The sequence below is a fragment of the Solanum dulcamara genome, chromosome 1 (genome assembly GCF_947179165.1).
Source record: "Solanum dulcamara chromosome 1, daSolDulc1.2, whole genome shotgun sequence".
NCBI lineage: Eukaryota > Viridiplantae > Streptophyta > Magnoliopsida > Solanales > Solanaceae > Solanum > Solanum dulcamara.
Window position 1 is genome coordinate 67,978,936 of NC_077237.1, and position 23,510 is coordinate 68,002,445.

The 23,510-nt window shown below is 37.2% G+C and overlaps 1 pseudogene; it reads right to left on the minus strand.

Annotated features, from left to right (window-relative positions):
- Positions 1 to 8,847: 8,847 nt before the first annotated feature.
- Positions 8,848 to 23,510, minus strand: part of LOC129893785 (receptor-like protein 9DC3) — a 35,862-nt pseudogene continuing 21,199 nt past the window's right edge.

Below are 23,510 nucleotides of genomic sequence, written 5' to 3' on the forward strand. Positions count from 1 at the left end.
CTAAGACATGTTCCTAGACCATCCTCAATCCAAATAGAAATGAGAACCATGGAAGGTATTCAAAATTATTTAGGCAACATAAGGTAGAAAAGGAAATGGGATGTTGTTCTCGAAATATAGGAACTCACCAACTCGGTAGTCTTCAACGAAATCAACTAGCTACTTGGAGGTGAATGTGGAGCAATGTCGGTCCCTACATAGTGATATCATGTAGGCAAAAGAGTATGCATTAGTACTTTGAATGTATTAAGTATGTAGGCATGCATTAACATTGAAGAAACATTAGAACATTAGTATGATATAGAACATAGTGCAATGAATGTATGATCAATAAAGTAAATAACTTTGAAATGTTCATCTGTGGAAAGATGACCATAATCGACATTTGAGACCACGCGAGCTATTACATGTAATCCAACATAACCCCTACGTTGGCAAGGGGAGACTACTTGTCGAGTAGAACTCTATCAACTTCATTCATTTTTTTAATATTTATGGCTATTTGTGGATCCACTAGCCAAAGCCTACAAGGGATCCTATTTTGGCGAATAGTTAATGAGACAAAGGGTTGCTACTAGGATTCTCTTATCTTATCCCACCTCAATGCCCCATTTGAATCTAAGTCAATCCCACAGAATAGTTCATAAAATAAAAACATAATCATTTACATATATTTAGATCATCAAAACATCATTTGGTAGAATAGCTCATTAAAACTCTTCTTTGATTCACACAAGTGATAATTGGCCTTTCACAATTGGAATACGTCATTTCATAATCATCTCAGCATTCTTTCATTTCATAAGACTACTTTGATCATAGACATTGCTTTCATAAACATTCATTTTGGAGCAGAACTTTCAATTCAAACATTATTGAAACATAGTAAAACTATATGGGTTCTATTCAATTCAACTTTCAAATCATTAACATCAATGGTAGCATGCATGAGAGTTATGGAATCCATCCTTTAAAACATCTTTAAAAAAACCAACAATACACTTTAAATCTCCTTTCATACCTTCATATAAAGACCTTTAATTTTATCAAATATTTTGTGCAATTAAAAGCTAATATAAACTAAGATAGGAACATAAACTTCAACTACTCAATACCTTATACAATTGAAATCATAATACGAAAATCCATAAAATTCACAATTTGAAATTTAGTTGCTAGCTTAGGAAAATACTTGAGCTCCATGAGTGGAAGAACCCATGAATGAAAACCATATATCTTGGGGAATAATTCCATAATACAACTTTAAAAATAAAGAGTTAATGATCTTGAAGTGGAACCCTAGTTTTGGAAGATGAAACCCTTGGTAGAACTTGAGAGGAAGGAATTTTGTGTATTTGAGTCTAAGTGTGAGAATGAGGGGTTTGGGATAGTTTAGGGCCTTTAGATAGGGTACTTTCAATCCAAAATCGACCACACTTTGATGACACAATATAGGAAAAGACTAAAATGCCCTTTAAGAATCTGAGCTGGACAGACTCTACGATTCCTCCTTATGACTCGTAGGACTTTCTATGAGTTGTAGAGAGGACTCGTCCTATAGGGTCTGAGAAAGACCCAGAGAACTGACCCTCAGAAATTTCTCTATGACTCATCTCTACAAGTCATAGGCACTTTTACGAATCATCAAAGGGACTCGTTCTGTAGGGTTGGAAGAACCTTGAGGATTGAGTCTCTGAACTTCCTCTATGACTCATTTTTACGAGTCTTCATTTTATCTATGGGTCATAAAACCCATTTGTCCTGAAGGGTCTAAGAACCCTTTAAGTACAAGTATTTGATGTTCCTTGATAAGACATTTCTATGACTCATCTAAACTTCTATGAGTTGTAATCTCGACTCGTAACCATACCCCTCAGTTAGTCTAATTTTCTTTCCTTTAGTACCCTCTCTACGAGTCATTCCTATGACTCGTAGATGGACTCATAGATTTGGAGGCAGATCACTTTTTCAGAGGTTTTTCCTTCATTTCGACTTTTCGACGTATGGGGTCTTGCAATATCTCCCCCTTGGTAACATTCGTCCTCGAATGAGATTTAACTAGCACAGAAAGGACACCGAATGAGGACTAGTAACCCAATATGAATGCAATGACACTTGAAATGCATACAACATTAGATCTTTATATTTAGCATAAAACATGACTTTAAAATTCAACTTCATGAACATGCATGCATATGAAGACTTAAGAAAATCTGAAATGTAGGAGTCTTAAACATTTGAGTATGAATAACATAGTACCTTAGGCTTGAGTAGAGTGAAAGAGATGAGGGTATCGCTTCATCATATATGTTTCTGCTTCCCAAGTAGCACTTTTAACTTGTTGATTCCTCTAAAGGACTTTGACGGAAGTAATTTCCTTGTTCCTCAATCTCTTGACTTGCCGGTCCAAAATTTCAACTGAAGCCACTTATTAGATTAGGTTTTCTTCAATATTTACTATTTTTAATGGCACAATGTAACTAGGATCACCCACACATTTCCTCAACATATACACATGGAACACCAAATGAACCATAGCTATTTTCCTATGCAACTCCAACTCATAGGCAACCTTGCCAACACGTCTCACAATTTTATATGGCCTTACATATCTAGGGCTCAATTTCCCCTGCTTACCAAATCAAACTACACCCTTCATGAGTGAAACCTTCAAGCACACCCAAATCATCCACATTAAACTCAATATCCCTTCTCCTTGTATCAAAATGGAAGTTTTGACGACTTTTAGCCATCTTCAACCTTTCTCTAATGATCTAACTTTTTCCAAATCATCAAGCACCAAGTTGGGACCCAACAAGGTCTTCTCACCCACTTCAAACTAACAAACCAGAGATCTACATGATCTCTCATTCAACTGTGCCATCTCAATACTTGAGTGGTAGTTGTTGTTGTAGGCAAACTGAATGAGTAGCAGATGATCATCCCAAACCCCTTTGAACTTCAACACAAGATCCCATAACATATCCTCTAATGTTTGAATTGTCCATTCGGCTTTTCCATTGATTTGAGGATGAAATGCGGTACTTAGCTTCACCTTGGTACCAAGACCACTTTGAAACGACTTCGAAAACTGAGAAGTGAATTTGGTACCATGATCCAAAATAATTGAAAAAAGAACACCATGCAACCTCATCAATTCTTGAATATACAACTTAGCATAATCCTCGGCACTATAAGATGTCTTGACCGGTAGAAAGTGAACCGACTTTTTCATTCTATCAACGATCACTCAAATCGAGTCATGATGTTTCCGAGTACGAGGCAAACCAACTTAAAAATCCATATTCACATGTTACTACTTCCAAGTGGGGATTTCCATATCTTGTGCTAGCCTATCAGGCCTTTGGTGCTCGGCGTTAACTTTTTGGCCATTTAGGCATTCGGCCACGAACCTTGCTATATTCTTTATCATACCACCCACTAATAAAGCTCTTTTAAGTCTTGATATATTTTATTCTAACCAGGATGAATAGAGTATGAAGAATTGTGAGCCTCCTTTAAGATCAAACCCATTAGACCATCTACTTCCAGAATACACAACCGACCTTTATAGCGAAGTCCCCATCTCCCCCTCGTGAGAAGACTTTTACTTTCTTTTATTTCACCAACTTCAACTCCACTAATATCGAATCAAGGTCTTGTTTTGACTTACTATCTACCATCAAAGATGATTCAGCCCCATTATGAACAAATATACCATCATCATTGGAACCACTTAACTTCACCCCTAATCTAGTCAACCGGTGGACATCCTTTACCATCTCTCTCTTCCCTTCATCAATATAAGCCACACTCCCCATAGACACTTGACTAAGTGCATCGGGAAACCACATTGGCTTTAACCGGATGATAATTCACACCTATGTTGTAGTCCTTGAGGAGTTCAAGCCACCTCTTTTGTCCTAAATTGAGATCCTTTGGGTGAACACATATTGGATACTTTTGTGATTGGTGAACACATCCACATGTACTCCATAGATGTAACGTTTTCAAACCTTTAGAGAAACAATAACGGATAATAACTTAAGATCATGGGTAGGGTAGTTACGCTCGTGCACCTTCAATTGCCTAGAAGCATAGGCTATAACCTTGTCATTTTGCATTAAGAAACAACTCAAACCAACCCCTGAAGCATCATAATACACCATGAACCTTCTAAGCCTTCCTATAGAGTCAAGATAGAAGCGGAAGTAAGTTGATCCTTTAATGTTTGGAAACTCTTCTCATTTCATCTGTCCATAGGAACTTCTCCTTCTTTTGAGTCAACTTCGTCATAGGAGATGAGATGGAAGAGAAACCTTCAACTAACCTTCTATAATCACTAGCTAGACCCAAAAATCTCCTAATGTCGGAAGGAGACAATGGTCTAGGCGAACTCTTGACCTCCTCCATTTTCTTAGGATCAACCTTGATTCCATCACTGTACACAATGTGACCAATAAACGCCACATCTTTCAACCAAAATTCACATTTGCTAAACTTAGCGAACAATTGCCTATCCCTCAAGGTTAGAAGAATAAATCTGAAGTGATCCTTATGTTCTTCCTTACTCCGAGAGTAAATCAAAATTTCATTAATGAAGCTACCATAAATGTATCAAGGTACGGTTTGAACACCCTATTCATTAGATCCATAAACACCGTCGGTGCATTTGTCAACCTAAATGACATTCATAAGTGATAGTTGTCGGATAAGAGGAACTCTCATAAAGGTTTTTCTTAGGCACCATATACCAAAATGGATCCTAAAAACACAGATCAAAACTGACAGTTCGCCCATAAATGGCCGAATTGTCCACCCCTACCATTAATTCTGTCTATTCCACTCCAAATTACATAACAGATATTTTAAGGTAGTTCGCCCACAAATGAACGAACCACAATTCTTTTATTATCTTTTCTTAACTTTTCATGTGAAAGATATCTCTTTTTCAATAATAATTATGTATTTTTATTTATTTCACATTTTCTCTTTCATATTTTTTCTTCTTCTACTAGTATCATATTTTGTTCTTCAAAAATTAATAGTCATAAGTCTCCAAAATCCGGAGATCTGCATATTGAAGTGAACTTAATGTATGTAAATGCAAAGAGTATTATAAAATTAAAACATCGAGGACTCCATGTTGTATAAAAAATATTAGGGTCGTTCGTAATGGGGCGAACTCCAATACTTTTATAAAAAAAAATATTGCAGTTCGCCCAATTACGGATGAACTCTAATTTTTTTTAAAAAAAAAGAATACTGCAGCTCAACTAAGGTAGAACTACATTTCTTTTCTTTTTTATATAAAAAATATTAATTAGTGTTCGTCCATGATTGGACAAACTCCAAATATATTTTTTTAAGAAAATAGGGTTTATTGAACTCTTTTTTTTATGCTTCAAGTATGAATTTTAACTTTTTCGACCGTTTTCCTAGTTTATAATATTTCTAAACTTTTAACAAATTATTCATAGTTATTGAGAATTTAATTGTTTGTTTTTTCGAATATGAATTCTTCATCTGGAGGCATACATCTTGGTCCAAAAGTTTATGATGAGTCAACACATCAAGCAGGTCATTGTTCTCAGGCTATTAGGGATGTCCAATTGAAGGGACAAGTAGGGTGCTTAAAGATTCATCTGCCGGTGTTTTTGATATATGTTTTCATTTTACAATACCTTTTTTACATACATCTGGTCCTATTGAATGTACAAACATTCCGGATTATTCAAACAGGGCTATCAATTTTCAAAGATCAAAATATAATATTAGTAGAAGAAGATAAAAGATGAATGAGAAAATGTGAAGTGAATAAAAATATATTTTTATTATTGACGAATGATATCATTCACGTGAAAAGTTAAGAAAAGGTAATAAAAAGAATTTTAGTTCCCCCATTTATGGGCGAACTACCTTAAAATATTTGCTATGTAATTTGGGATGGAATAGACAAAGTTAGCGGTAGGGGTGGACGGTACGCCCATTTGTGGATGAAGTGTCTTGTTATATGTTTTTAGAGAGTGTCCCTTTTGGTATGTGGTGCCCAAAAAGTATCCATTTTAGAGCCAGACTTTGGTAAAGTGTATTAAAAAAAATATATATGCTTTAGCTTTGTGTATCATTAATATCTTGTTTTGGTATATGCTTTTTTAGCTATATTGAAATCTCAGTAATACAATGTAGTGGATTATTGTGCTAGAGGATTATTGTGACCCTAATTCACTTCAAACACACTTCAGGCATTAAAGAATCAGTCATAACAATTACATTACAATTAAAATTAATTGGATACGGGCCAATGCGCATACAAAGAATGGTTTGGGTCTTAGCATAGAAATATTTGGGGTGTTACATGGTAGTCGTTTCAATGTATCAACTTGATACTCGATTCAATTGTACCGACGTGCTACCCGATCCACAGAAAATCACAATCACAATCACAACCACAATAAATAGCAATCACACTTGTACATCCAAGTAAAATATTCATTGCAAGTAATTTGATCACAATTACATTTCAACTCATGTTCTTTCCTTTTTCCTAATTATATACCATGCATATAATAATAATGAGGTAGTTAACAAGCACATATAACATAAGCGGAAAAACAACAACCATCACCTACCTCAAATCAAGCCTGAACGCTCTAAATAACCTGAGTTTTCCCTTTTGGGAGTGCATTGACTTATTCTTGGTTTAAAATAAATACAAAATACAATAATCAATGAACAATGACCTAGAATTACCCAGATTATATTTAAATCCTAACCCTTGGAAAATTTCATGATCATCTCACCCAACTAGAACATTTTCCACCATTAATTCAAGTCAAAAACCCTCCCCTAAAGTAATCCCCATAGATTCTAAGGTCTAAGAATTGAATTACAAGTTAGATGATAAATTAACTTACCTTTATTGAGGATTTGGTGGAAAACTGAAGGAAAATAGCCCTTAGTCGCCCTTTGCTCTCCCAAGAATAAAGTTGGAGAAATAAAAATGATTTTTGGACTTTTTCCTATTAATTTTGCGACTAGCCCACTATAGCGGGATTTTACCTCGCCATAGCGGCTTTCACAGAACAAAAGCTTGAAAATTCTCCCCCAAACCCCCAATTCATAGCACACGCTGAATCTTGATCTTCTAAAATTACCTTTCACGCCAAGTTCTATATCGGGAGATCTATTAACCCGAATTTACTACCAAAAAGTCCAATGGACTCGCTAACGTCTTAGCTAACATAAAATCAAATCTAAGCTTAGATATTAACGCCAATACTTATTCATATTTCTCTAGATCTCACCTCGCTCGAATTTCGTTTGAGACTGACCTAGCCTAATATTTCTAAGTTACTAAACAAAAGTTTTCTGCTCAAAATTCTACCCCATAACGACTGGAAGAGGTCGTTAGAATTAGCTTTGTGTATTATTAGTATCTTAGTTGATTTTTTGTTTGACTGTATTGAAATCTCGCTAATACAAGCTTCTAAAGTTTTTTTTAGTAGTGTGGTGACATTGGCTGTATTGAAATCTCACAACTTTTATGCATGTTAGTGTTAATTTTTATATCTGATGGAAGTAGTGAGGTTTATATATTATTGTGAGGTGAAATTTAAGGAAAGCCAGAATTTAAAGATACATTGTACTAAATCTGGCCATATATGTAGCATCCTTTAGGCTTAGATGTTGATGGAAATCTTTTTGTAGTGAACTGTGAGGATTCTTTTCGAAAGATGCTTTTATTTTTTTCCTCTTTTCTTTTTGAATAATTTGAAACTTGGGTGTTTTAATTTTTTTTTGGTAACTTTATACCTGCCAAAGGCTACATATTCTCATACTTGAATCGCTGGTCCCTCTGCATTCTTTGAAGTGAGTATATTAATCTATTTTGTCTTCTCCTTATCAAACAAATATGATGTGTAATTATGAAATCAATAGCTTGAGCTATTGTCTTTCTTTTGCAATTATGTAATTAGACATTCAAAGTTGAGAATATGAACTTGAAAAGTATATCAAGCTAATAAAGCTTAGGTAGATCAATATAAACTTTGTCAAGTTAGAAAAAGAAGAAAAACAAATGTAAATGGAGATAAGAGACATATCTGAAAATAGAGTGTATTAGTTATACACAGATTAAAAAAAAGTATATCAAATGTGATTCTACTAATATACATATTAAAGTTAATGCATGCATTATTTTACACATACAAGGTTTGCTTGTTACTAATATAGTCTAGCCTCTCTTCTTCTTTAGATCCCTTGTTTCACTCCGATAGTAGTATTGATCGTGTCAATGCAGAGGAAATGAATACATTTACATACTATTAAATCTTATAAGTCAACTAGATAAAACGGAATATACTCTACGAGACCGACCCCTATGTAGCTAGGAATCCAAGAAATGCATACATTTCATCCAATACACACAACATTTATTGAATACATCAAAATATCTTACATAAACTTGATATATCATCAAAGTTCATAATATTACATTTTCCCAAGTTCATAAAAAGGAAAGAAGAAAAGGCTTACTTATACAACTGAACTAAAAAGAAACTAAAAAATAACTCATAAGCTAACAGCATATTGCATCTCTCAAGAGCATTCCACCAAATGCTCCTCCAAGCACCTGCATGTTGGAATTTGCTTATTTACTACTATCTGATTTTTTTATTTTTACACAAAGAGAAGTTGTCTTACTTTTATTTTGAAAAACCTAATCCATTTTTATTGTGATAAATATGCTTTGGTAGAGCATTTAATTAGTTGCTAATATACCTAACAAAAAAATTTGGATAAACTAAAGATCAAACTAGAACTTACCTGTATACCTGAATTTTTTTAGTGCATTTGACTTTGTTGCTTCTTTCTCTGTCGTATAATGATTTTGTATTCCAACTCTTCAATTATTTTTGCAAGCCATTTCAGATTTCTAGTTGAGATCATAAAATATATTATAGACAATCTAATACATAGCCCACTTCCATATCCTATAAGAGCAGCTTTCCAGAAATCATTCAGAAATTCATAATTGCTTTCATGATCATCTAGCTCATAATCGGTATTATTTGTCTCTGGTGTCCAAATACTTCCACAACCTTTCGAAACAGGGAATCCTTGTAATCCATCATTACCTACATATGAATTATTTTAAAATGTAGCAAATTGACGTCCTTGAGGAATGCATTCTTGGAGATGATTGTGAGAGAGATTTAAGAATGAAAGAAACGTAAGAGCATCAAGATGTGGTGGTATCTCTCCCGAAAGCTGGTTAAATGAAAGATCCAATGATTTGACTAAAGATAAACTTTCAAGTGATGATGGTATATTACCTTGCAATCTATTATGAGACAAATTTAGCACCCGAAGCGCAATGAGATCTCCCAGATTACTAGGAATATGTCCTTCAAATTTGTTACTTGAAAGATCCATAGCGACATAAATTGTCCAAATTTTATCCAGTTCAAGCTCCAATCCGTTGGTTGAAATTGTTACAGAATCATTGTAATCTCTCTCTCCAAATTTACCAAGATATGTCGTTACCTTCACTGTTTGATCAATTTTTCTCATGGCTTTCAATTTTTGAAACAGACTAGTCGACAAGTTCCCCATGAAGGCATTGTAAAAGAGAGCTATAATTCGAAGTTCAGGAAACATGTTTTCATCACTTAAAGTTCTAATCGGTCCATGCAATTTATTCGATCTCAACCTTAAAACTTTCATCTTTTGCAAAGTTTCAAGCCACAATAGGAATGTATCTTTAAGGTGATTATCGCCCAAATCAAGAAGTTCCAATTCTTTGCAATTAGCCAAAATCGAGGGATTTTCTCCTCTAATTCATTGTCATGCAAGTCTAAGCTTCTGAATACACTTCCAATGCTAAAAGTTTCTGGAAGCGTCCCATAAAGATTGTTTTGGTGGATATCCAAAACCTCAAGATGACCACCCATGTTGCCAAAACATTGTGTAATTGGTCCCTTCAGATTATTTCTGCCCAAATCTAAAATCCTTAGCGATGTTAGATCACAAACAGACGAAGGGATCTCTTCAGTGAGATTATTAGATTCTATTCTTAGTACCTGGAGTCCACTAATATTAACTAGACATTGCAGAGTTTCTCCCCTCAACTTGTTTCTCCCCAAATACAACATTTTCAATGATATCAAATTGTAGATAGATGAAGGAATTTTCTCAGTGAGATTGTTGCTTTGGAGATATAAATATTCCAAGTTTCTCAAGTTGCCAAAGGAAGCTGGAATTGAACCAATGAGTTGATTAATATTTAAAAACATAGTAATGAGGTTTTTCATATTTCCCAACTCACTTGAAATGGAACCTTGAAAGGTTGTTACCATATAGAGACAAAAGATACAAGTCGTTCAAGTTCCCCAACGAAGGAGGAATAGAACCATTAAGAAAATTAGTAGACAAGTCTAAAAAACTATCACTTATTAGTTTGAAAACTCTCTCACTTGGTGAGTTTCATACCTAAACTATCACTCAGTGATGTATGTAATATATTCTCTTTTATTTGAAAAAAACTTGCTACATGGCATTGCACATGAATAAAATATTCCACATTAACAAAATAAAACAAACTTTTAATATTAGTTAAAAGTTAAAGATCAAAATATTATGTCATACCCCAGGAGGGTACCCTAGACGTGACCGAAACTCGAAAGCCATGTTTGGCCTTCAAGCGAACCACCTGGTCCAGTCACACTTTTATTCATTCACATTCTATCAGCGTAAGACTCAATTATAAGAATACTATTCATAATTTAGGGCCAAAGGCCAAACAAATACCCAATCAATAACTAGCTAGAATAATACTAGTCAAAACGAATAATTCAACACTTCCACACTCTAGTCTATGAAGCCTCTATCAACAATCTAGGAGGTGCCAATGACAAGTCCATGACTACCAACAATCAAAATAAAGGGAAAAAAACAAAGCTATAAAGATAATCTCGGTATCCTCCAGAAACTGGGAGGACTCACCAACTAGCTGGAAGTGAATAGATCTTCAATGGTGCGTCGGTTGATGATCTCTAGTACCTGTCTCTGCATCATGAAATGATGCACGCCAAATGGCATCAATACATGGAATGTACGAGTATGTAAAATGGCCGAATGAAACAAACATCAAGAAAGAACCAAATCAACTCGAAATCTCAACTCAAGAGAAAGAACAACTCAATCAAGTGTCCTAAGTCTAAACAGGGATATGATTTAGACGGGACCAATCACATACAATTCAACTCAATCCAACTCAGAGTACTATCAAGACCTATATGGGAGTTTCTCTTATCCGACAACCATCACTTATGAGCCAGTGATAGTACAACAAGCCGACGTTGTTGCCACGTCCGTCCATACCTTGCCAGGGTATGAATGAATCAACCAATCATAGATCCATATCCAACCAAGTCATATCATGTCAAGACAATAATTTGGGAAGCATCCGACTTTAATGGTTCAATCCCCTCCTACGTTTGGCGACGTAGTTATTGGATTTGAGTTATTACTTACTCTTACCCAATTTGATGCTTGATACTCCTCTCAAGACTCAATACTCATAAAACTCCATCCAATCAACTCAACTAAATCATATCGACAAGTCTCATTTGGAACCTTGTCAAATCATCAATTCTATCACAATCGAACCTCTTCCAATCATACTATCCGATCAATCTCAATCGTATCTTTCAAGAGTAGTTTAAATATGCATTTATACATCATACAATCCTATCCAATCATTCCTCTATTCATTTAGTAAATCTCTCTGGGACTCATCAAGACTCCAAGGTTCTAAATAGACAATTTAGGATAATCAACAAATTTAAGAAAATTAACATATTTAAAATAATCAACATATTTAAGAAAATCAACAAAGTTTGTTTAATAACTCATATCAATCAACTCATACTAACATGAAGAATTTAGCAATTTCTTGACTCAACAACATCAACATAACAAAAATTAAGATAATAGATGAAAAGACTCATTTGGACATAAGCCTATCAAGAAACTCCATTTTTATGAACATTTACCCTCAAAGAAGGTGTAGCGCACATGGGTGGACTCAACCCATGCTTTGAGTAGCCTTACATACCTTGGTGAAAATTTTGAAGGAACCTTGATGTTAGGTCTTCAATGGAAAGCTTGAATCCTTGAAATATTTTGAAGGCAACTTCTTGTTGGAGATGGATTGGAAGAGAAGAGGGTGGAGCCTAGGGCTTTCTTTTTTTTGAGAGCAAAGGAATGAAAATAATCAGTCCCAAAACATTCCAAAGCTAGAGTATATATAACTAGGGAAATGCCCAATTTGCCCTTTTTCAAAAATCTGCAAAATCGGGCTAAAACCCTTCTGGTGCTATAGTGGCGCGTCGTGCCACTGCAGCGCCAAGTCGAATATAGGCTTAAAACCTACACAACTGATAGTGGCGCTTTGCGCCAAGGACCAAACTACTGAGGTTTGTTCCTGGCGCTATAGTGGCGCATCGTGCCCTTGCAGCACCAAGCCTAAATTTCTTGGGTTCTAGAAAATTCATGATGCAAAGTTTTCTGGATAGAAGGGCTTAAAAATCCTGCACATCTAATAGTGGCGCATCGCGCCAAGGACCAAACTACTGAGGCTTGTTCCTGGCGCTATAGTGGCACATCGTGCCACTGCGGCGCCAAGCCCAAGTTTTCCTCAGTTATGGTCCAGGCCTGAAATTCCTGCAGCACTAGTTCGTCGTAAGATAGTTATAACTTTTGACTCCGAACTCCAAAAAATGCAATCTTAGTGGCGTTGTAAAGAAGACTCAAAGACCTTTAATTTAATAGGTCATGGGCCACCCAGTTCGTTATATTCAAAAACACAAGGTCATTGGAAGTCAACCCTTATACAAACTCATTTGAAAACTTAGCCAAGACGAGTTCTTTAGACTTGGCTTGGTTTTAGGGATCCCTTATGACCCTACATAACATCCAACACTCTCCAATTTCTTAGGAATTGATCCTAACTCATGCATGTACTTTACAATCATCTAGTACGATCCTATACGTACACGAAAAACGGTTTGAATCTTAGTGGAAAATTTTAAGGGTGTTACATTATCTCTCCCTTGGGATCATTCGTCCTCGAATGATGAGTAAACCAAGGATGGACTCGAGGTACAAATCCCAATCAGAATTCAGTCATTCAACCAATCAAATTCTCAAAATAATTTACTATCCGAACTTAAAATGCACATACGAATTTAAATTAAGAAAATGAACATTAACTTCAACATTCTCATCGATGGTCACAAATAGATGCGGATATTTAGCTTTCATATCTTCCTCTGCTTCCCATGTGTTTTCCTCAACAAATTGATTTATCTACAAGACTTTGACTAAGGCAATCTCCTTGTTTCTCAATTTGCAAACCTGGCAATCAAGGATTTGGACTAGAACCTCTTCATATGACAAGCTATCCTTAACTCCAATACTATCAATGGGGACTACCAATGAGGGATCGCCCAAGCACTTCTTCAACATCGAAATATGAAATACCAGATGAATAGCAGCTAGCTCCGAGGGTAACTCCAATTCATAAGCGACACTCCCAATCCTCCTTATAACCTGGTAAGGACCAATATATCGAGGACTAAGCTTTCCTTTCCTTCCAAACCTCATGACACCCTTTATGGGTGACACTTTCAATTACACCCAATCATCCACCTCAAACTCTAAGTCTCTCCTCCTCACATCGGTGTAAGATTTTTGACAGCTTTGGGCTGTCTTTAGCCTATCTTGAATAACTCTCACCTTCTCCATATCTTGGTGAACAAAATCAGGCCCAATCAACTCAACTTCACCAACATCAAATCACCCAATTGGTGATCTGCACCTCCTACCATACAAAGCTTCATAGGGAGCTATTTGAATACTTGCATGATAACTATTATTGTATGCAAACTCTATAAAAGGTAAGTGATCATCCCAATTTCCCTTGAAGTCAAGTACGCATGCCCTCAACATATCCTCCAATGTCTGGATGGTGCGCTCCGCTTGGCCATCTATCTGGGGATGAAAGGCCGTACTAAGATTCACCTTTGAACCCAGTCCCTTCTGAAAGGATCTCCAAAATTGAGAAGTGAATTGAGCTCCTCTGTCTGAGATGATAGACAAGGGGACCCCATGCAACCTAATGATCTCCTGGATGTATAATTTTGCATAATCTTTTATGGTGTTAGTAGTCTTAACTGTCAAGAAGTGAGACAATTTCATCATCCTATCCACAATCACCCAAATCGAATCATGTTATTTTCGGGACCTCGGCAAACCTGTAATAAAGTCCATATTGATCATCTCCCACTTTCATTCCGGAATTTCTATGTTTTGAGCTAATCCACATGGTCTTTGATGCTCAACTTTAACCTGTTGGCAATTCAGGCACTTGGAAACAAATTCTGCGATATCTCTTTTCATTCCACTCCACCAATAAACTTTTCTCAAGTCATGATACATCTTTGTAAAGACAGGATGAATAGAGTATCTGGAACTATGCACTTCGGCCATAATCCTTTCTCGCACATCATCAACATCTGGGACACATAATCTATTTTGGTACCTCAACACACCATCTCCCCCTTTGGTAAAAACCATCACCTTTTGTACGTGAACAGCTTCCTTCAATTAGAGAAGGACGGGATCTTGGTCTTGCTTCTCTTTTACCTCTTCCATGAGTGAGGATGCAGACCCATCCTAAACATTAACTCCGCCTTCATTATTCTCTTCAAGCCGAACTCCCAATCGAGCTAGTCTATGCATCTCTTTAGCCAATTCTTTCCTCTCCTCCTCTATATGGGCAGTGCTACCCATAGACAACCTGCTAAGAGCATCAGCAACAACATTAGCTTTACCTAGATAGTAGAGGATGCTCATATCATAGTCCTTGAGTAGCTCAAGCCATCTTCTTTGTCTCAGGTTGAGTTCCTTCTGGCTGAAGACATATTGAAAACTCTTATGATCGGTGAAAATATCAACATGCACTCCATACAAATAGTGGCGCCAAATTTTAAGAGCAAATACCACAGCTGCTAGCTCAAGGTCATGAGTTGGGTAATTTCTCTCATGAATCTTAAGTTGTCTTGAAGCATAGACTATCACTTTTCCCCTCTGCATCAACACACAGCCCAAACCAACTCTAGACACATCATAATAGACCATAAAATCCTCTGTTCCATCGAGCAAAGTTAGAACAGGAGCAGTGGTCAGTTTGGCATTCAATTTCTGTAAACTCTCCTCACAAGCATCGGACTATTAGAACTTAGCCTTCTTTTGGGTCAGCTTGGTCAATGGTGATGATATGGTTGAGAATCCCTCTACAAACCTTCGATAATAGCCATCCAAACCCAAGAAACTTCTTATATCTATTAGGGATGTGGGTCTGGGCCAATTTTTCACTTGCTCAATCTTCTGAGCATCAACCTAAAGACCATATCCAGATATAATGTGGCCAAGAAAAGCCACTGATGCAAGCCAAAATTCACATTTGGAGAACTTTGCATACAATACCTGGTCTTTCAAAGTTTGAAAGATGACTCTAAGATGATAGTCGTGCTCCTCCTCATTCTTGGAGTAAACCAAAATATCATCAATGAATACAATTACAAACATATCAAGATATGGCTTAAATACTCGATTTATGAGATCCATTAAATCTGCAGGGGCGTTAGTCAACCCAAAGGACATAACCAAGAACTCAAAATGGCCATAACGGGTCTGAAAAGCTGTCCTTGGGATGTCACACTCCCTTACCTTCAACTGATGGTAACCTGATCTTAGGTCTATCTTTAAGAAATATGTGGCATCCTGAACTTGATCAAATAAATCATCTATTCTGGGGAGAGGGTATTTGTTCTTTATGGTCAACTTGTTTAGTTACCTGTAATTAATACATATTCTAAGGGACCCATCTTTCTTTTGCACGAATAGGATGGGAGCACCCCATGGTGAGACACTTGGCCTAATGAATCCCTTATCTAACAAGTCCTTCAGCTGTTCTTTCAACTCTTTCAACTCAGTAGGAGCCATTTTATATGGAGGGATAGAGATAGGCTGGGTACCAGGAAGGACATTGATCCCAAAGTCGATCTCCCCAGGAGGGACTCCGAGCAGATCTTCAGTAAAGACTTCAGGAAACTCGTTGATAATTAGGACCGACTCAAGGGATGGAGACTCGATACTGTCATCTTTTACTCGGATGATGTGATAAATACACCCTTTCGAAATTAGTTTTCTGGCCCTAAGGTAGGAAATAAACTTACCTTTAGGCACGATAGGACTACCCTTCCACTCTATGACAGCCTCATTCGGGAATTTGAACTTGACAATCTGAGTCCTACAATCAATAAAGGCATAACAGACATAAAGCTAGTCCATGCCAAGGATCACATCAAAATTGACCACGTCCAACTCAACTAAGTCGACCAAGGTATCCTTCTGATGGATTGACACAGTGCAATCTCTATAGACTCTCCCAGCTAAGACAGAATCACCGACAGGAGTAGCTACACTGAAAGGCTCAAGAAGACATTCAAGAATTTTATTGAATTTACTAGCCACGTAAGGAGTCACAAAAGATAGTGTGGCACCCGGATCCATCAAAACATAACAGTCAAGAAAAGAGACTCAAATCATACCCATCACGATGTTTGGGGAGTTCTCCTGATCTTGACGACTACCCATGGCATATAGACGGTTTGTACCTCCGCTCATACCTGGAGTAGTACCCTTCTGATTACCCCTAGCTGGTGGTACGGTGGTAGAATAATGGGCCATGTTGCCCCATATTGGATACTCCCTCTGAAAATGGCCCACCTGCCAACATTTATAACAAACCTTATCCCCCTCTCTGCACTCTCCCAAGTGGACTTTACCGCATTTGCCGCATGGTGTTTTCCCTTTAAAACCTCGACCCACGCTAGCCTGGGATTGAGAACCCTGGGATCTAAAATTCTAGTGGCTCTGTCCTTGCCGATCATACCTATTATGTGGCATAGGTGCACTTACGGTGGACAAGGCATAGTTGGAAGACCTCTTCTGGAAGAAGGACCTGTTGCCCTTGTTCTGCCTCTGTTCATTCTCATGTCCAGCTGATTTTGCCTTCTTTCTCAGATGCTCCTCCTATCTTTCCTCTTCTCATCCTCCACCTGTTGAGCATATACCATTAATCTTGAAATATCCATGTCGGAGATCAATAATGCGGCTTTGCACTCCTTCTTCACATGTCTTCCCAATTTGGAGATAAATTTTCTCATCTTCGACCTCATATCTGGGATCATATTTGGAGCATATCTGGACATCTGGATGAACTTAATACTGTACTCTTTAACGGTCATACCCTCTTATTTCAGATTCACAAACTCTTCCACTTTTGCTTTCCTCAATTCTCAGGAAAAGAAGTGGTCAAGAAAGGCTCCCTCAAATTCATCCCAAATAGCAGGCTCAGCATCTTCACCTCTACTTTATTCCCACTGGTTATACTAGATATTTGCCACATCCTTGAGCTGATAAGACACCAACTCAACCCCCTCGATCTCCATAGCATGCATAGCTTTCAGTATCTTCCACATCTCATCAATAAAATTTTGGGGGTCTTTATCAACCTTAGAACCCATAAATGCCGGCGGATTTATTCTCAGAAAGTCTCTAATTCTAGTGGCAGCACACATCTCTTGGGAACTAGAGCTAAGAGTTAGCGAACTCTGGTTACCATTGCGGGCAGCTACTAATTAAGTGAGCATGGCAATTTCTCCTCAAAAATCTGCCTCTGAGGTTGGTGTAGGTGGAGTAGTAGACACGTGCGGTGCCTCACCATACCTTGCAGGTCGGCCCCTATTCCTCGATGGGCGGATTTCTGACTGTGGAATCTCTGTGTTATCGGCATTTCTCTAGCTGGCAGGACGTTTAAGAGGCATTATCTACAATGTATAAATGCACGAATTAGAAAGGAAGTCTTATAGAGTTTAACTCTATCGCACGAGATCAGAGTATGAAAGAAGTGAAACAATTCTTCATGTCTTAAAGCCTCCTGATTATAAGTGTGGTGCATAACACACCTATAAGAAAGACTCTACTAGACACGGCTTCATAGACTCCCTAGGACTCTTGAACTCTGTGCTCTAATACAATGTTTGTCACGCCCTGAGAGGGTACCCTAGACGTGACAGGCACTCGAAAGCCATTTCTAGCATTCAAGGAAACCACTTGGTCCAGTCACACTTTCATTCATTCATATTCTATCAGCGGAAGACTCAATCATAAGAATACTATTCATAACTTAGGTCCAAAGGCCAAACAAATACCCAATCAATAACTAGCTAGAATAAAACTAGTCAAAACGAATAATTCAACACTTCCACACTCTAGTCTATGAAGCCTCTATCAACAATCCAGGAAGTACCAATGACAAGTCCATGACTACCAACAATCAAAACAAAGGAAACAAAACAAAGCTATAAAGATAATCACGGTATCCTCTAGAAACTGGGAGGACTCACTAACTAGTTGGAAGTGAATAGATCTTCAACGGTGCGTCGGTTGATGATCTCAAGTACCTATCTCTGCATCATAAAATGATGCAGGCCAAATGGCGTCAGTACATGGAATGTACGAGTATGTAAAATGGCCGAATGAAACAAACATCAAGGAAGAATCAAATCAACTCAAAATCTCAACTCAAGAGAAAGAACAACTCAATTAAGTGTCTTAAGTCTAAACAGGGATATGATTTAGATGGGACCAATCACATACAATTCAACCCAATCTGACTCAGAGTACTATCAAGACCTATATGGGAGTTTCTCTTATCCGACAACTATCACTTATGAGCCAGTAATAGTACAACAAGCCGACGTTGTTGCCACATCCGTCCATACCTTGCCAGGGTATGAATGAATCAACCAATCATAGATCCATATCCAACCAAGTCATATCATGTCAAGACAATAATTTGGGAAGCATCCGACTTTAATGGTTCAATCCCCTCCTACGTTTGGCGACGTAGTTATTGGATTTGAGTTATTACTTACTCTTACCCAATTTGATGCTTGATACTCCTCTCAAGACTCAATACTCATAAAACTCCATCCAATCAACTCAACTAAATCATATCGACAAGTCTCATTTGGAACCTTGTCAAATCATCAATTCTATCACAATCGAACCTCTTCCAATCATACTATCCGATCAATCTCAATCGTATCTTTCAAGAGTAGTTTAAATATGCATTTATACATCATACAATCCTATCCAATCATTCCTCTATTCATTTAGTAAATCTCTCTGGGACTCATCAAGACTCCAAGGTTCTAAATAGACAATTTAGGATAATCAACAAATTTAAGAAAATTAACATATTTAAAATAATCAACATATTTAAGAAAATCAACAAAGTTTGTTTAGTAAGTCATATCAATCAACTCATACTAACATGAAGAATTTAGCAATTTCTTGACTCAATAACATCTACATAACAAAAATTAAGATAATAGATGAAAAGACTCATTTGGACATAAGCCTATCAAGAAACTCCATTTTTATGAACATTTAACCTCAAAGAAGGTGTAGGGCACATGGGTGGACTCAACCCATGCTTTGAGTAGCCTTAAATACCTTGGTGAAGATTTTGAAGGAACCTTGATGTTAGGTCTTCAATGGAAAGCTTGAATCCTTGAAATTTTTTGAAGGCAACTTCTTGTTGGAGATGGATTGGAAGAGAAGGGGGTGGAGCCTAGGGATTTCTTTTTTTTGAGAGTAAAGGACTAAAAATAATCAGTCCCAAAAAGTTCCAAGGCTAGAGTATATATAACTAGGGAAATGCCCAATTTGCCTTTCCTCAAAAATCTGCAAAATCAGGCTAAAACCCTCCTGGTACTATAGTGGCGCACCGCGCCACTGCAGCGCCAAGTCGAATATAGGCTTAAAACCTGCACATCTGATAGTGGCATGTCGCGCCAAGTACCAAACTACTGAGGCTTATTCCTGGCGCTATAGTGGCGCATCGCGCCTTTGCAGTGCCAAGCCTAAATTTCTTGGGTTCTGGAAAATAGGCTTAAAACCCTGCATATCTAATAGTAGCGCATCGCGCCAAGGACCAAAACTTGTAGACTTGGGGGCAGATCACTTTTTTAGAGGTTTTTCCTTTATTTAGACTTTTTTACTTATGGGATCTTACAATATCTCACCTTTGGGAATATTCGTCCTCGAATAAGATTTAACTAGCCTAGAAAGGAAATGAAATGAGGACTACCAATACCACATGAATACAATGACACTTGAAATGCATAGAATATGAGATATTTAAACTTGGCATAAAACATGACTTTAAAATTCAACTTCATGAACATGCATTCATATGAAGACTTAGGAAAATCTTAAACGTAGGAGTCTTAAACATTTGAGAATGAATAAATTAGTACCTTAGGCTTGAGTAGAGTGAAAGAGATGAGGGTATCTTTTCATCATATCTGCTTTCGCTTCCCATGATACACTTTCAACTTGTTGATTCCTCCAAAGAAATTTGACGGAAGCAACTTCCTTGTTCTTCAATCTCTTGACTTGCCAGTCCAAAAGTTAAAACAAAACTTCTTCATAGGTCAAGTTTTCTTCAACATTTACTATTTCCAATGGCATAATGGAATAAGGATCATCCACACATTTCCTTAGCATAGACACTTGGAACACTGGATAAAGCATATCTATTTTCCTAGGAAACTCCAACTCATAGGAAACCTTGCCAACACGGCTCACTATTTTATACGGCCCTATATACCTTGGGCTGAATTTCCTATTCTTACCAAACAGAACTACACCCTTCATGGGTGAATTCTTCAAGTAAACCCAATCATCTATATTAAACTCAAGATCCCTTCTCCTTGTATTGGAATGGGACTTTTGATGACTTTTAGCCATTTTCAACCTTTCTCTAATAACTCTCACGCTTTTCAAAACATCAAGCACCAAGTTGGGACCCAACAAAGTCATTTCACCTACTTCAAACTAACTGACAGGAGACCTACAGCATCTCCCATACAAAGCCTCAAACGGTGCTATCTCAATACTAGAGTGGTAGCTATTATTATCGGCGAACTATCCCAACCCTCTTTGAACTCCAACAGATAAGTCCTTAACATATCCTCTAGTGTTTGAATTGTTGTTTAGCTATCCCATCTATTTGGGATGGAATCCCTTCTCCTTGTATCAGAATGGGACTTTTGATGACTTTTATCCATCTTTAACCTTTGTCTAATGACTCTCATTCTTTTTGAAAAATCAAGAACCAAGTTAGGACCGAACAAGGTCATCTCACCCACTTCGAACCAACCAACAGCAGATCTACAACATCTCCCATACAAAGCCTCAAATGGTGTTATCTCAATATTACAGTGGTAGCTATTGTTGTAGGCAAACTCAATGAGCGGTAGATGACCATCCCAACCCCCTTTGAACTCCAACACATAAGCCCTTAACATATCCTGTAGTGTTTGAATTGTTGTTTAGCTATCCCATCTGTTTGAGGATGGAATGCAGTACTTATCTTCACCTTGGTACCAAGACCCTTTGAAATGACTTCCAAAAATGAGAAGTGAATTAGATATCACAATCCGAAATAATTGACAAGGCAACACCATGCAACCTCATCAAATCTCGAATATACAACTTAGCATAATCCTCGGCACTATAAGATATCTTGATCGGTAGAAAGTGAGATAACTTTTTTATTCTATCAATAATCACCCAAATAGAGTCATGACATTTTCGAGTACGAGGCAAACCCACTACGAAATTCATGTTCACATATTCCTTATTCTAATTGGGGATTTCAATGTCTTGTGCTAGGCCACCTGGCCCTTGGTGCTCTGTCTTAACTTGTTGGAAATTTGGGTATTCGACTATGAACCTTGCTATATCATTTTCCATACCACTCCACCAATAAAGATTTTTTAAGTCCCAGTATATTTTAGTTGAAACGAGATGAATAGAGTATGAAGAATTGTGAGCCTCCTTCAAGATTAAGCCACTTAGGCCATCCACGTCTGAAAGACAAAACCGACCTTGGTAGTGAAGTACCCCATCTTCCCCTTGTGAGTAGACTTCTAGTTTCTTTTCTTTCACCAACTTCTTCAACTCCACTAATGTCAAATCAAGGTCTTGTTTTGACTTAACATCCAACATCAATGATGATTCGACCCCATTATGAACAAACATACCACCATTATTGGAACCACTTAACTTCACCCCTAATCTAGACAACTTGTGGATGTCCTTTACCAACCCTCTCTTACCTTCATCAATATGAGTCACTCACCATAAACACTTTACTAAGTGCATCGGCAACCACATTAGTTTTACCCGGATGATAATGCACATTTATGTCGTAGTTCTTGAGGAGTTCAAGACACCTCCTTTGCCTTAAATTGAGATCCTTTTGGGTGAACACATATTTGAGACTTTTATGATCGGTAAACACATTTATATGTACTCTATAGAGGTAATGCTACTAAATTTTTAGAGAAAAAACAACAGCCTCTAACTCAAGATCATTGGTAGGGTATTTACGCTCATGAACCTTCAATTGCCTAGAAGCATAGGCTATAACCTTGTTATTTTGCATTATGGCACAACCAAAACCAACCCTTGAATCCTCAGAAAATACCATAAACCCTTCTAAGCCTTCAGATAGAGTCAATATAGGAGAGGAGATGAGTTTATCCTTCAACATTTGGAAACTCTTCTCACATTCACCGTCCATAGAAACTTCGCCTTCTTTTGAGTCAACTTGGTCATAAGAGATGAGATGGAAGAGAACCCTTCAATGAACCTTCTATAATACCCGACTGGATCCAAAAAGCTCCTAGTGTCCGAAGGAGATAATGGTCTAGGACAACTCTTGACCTCCTCCATTTTCTTAGGATCAACTTTGAGCCCATCACCGGACATAATGTGACCAAGAAATGCCACCTCTTTTTACCAAAATTCACATTTGCTAAACTTTGCAAACTATTGCCTATCCCTCAAGGTTTGAAGCACAACTCTTAAGTTATCTTTATGTTCTTCCTCACCCTGAGAGTAATCAAATGTTATCAATGAAAGACAACACAAATATATCAAAGTAGGGTTTGAACACCCTATTTATTAGATCTATAAACACCACCGGTGTATTCGTCAATGCAAACAACATTACCAAAAACTAATAATGGTCATACTATGTTCAAAATGTCATCTTGGGAATGTCACACTCTCTTACCCTTAGTTGATGATAACCAAACACTCTTAGTTGATGATAACCGGACCAGAGATCAATCTTGGAGAAATGATTTTCCCCTTGCAATTGGTCAAATAGATCATCTATCCTAGGAATCAAGTATTTGTTCTTAATGGTCACCTTTTTCAATTATCGATAGTCTATGCACATTTATAGTGACACATCCTTCTTCCTTACAAATAATACGGGAGCACCCCATGAG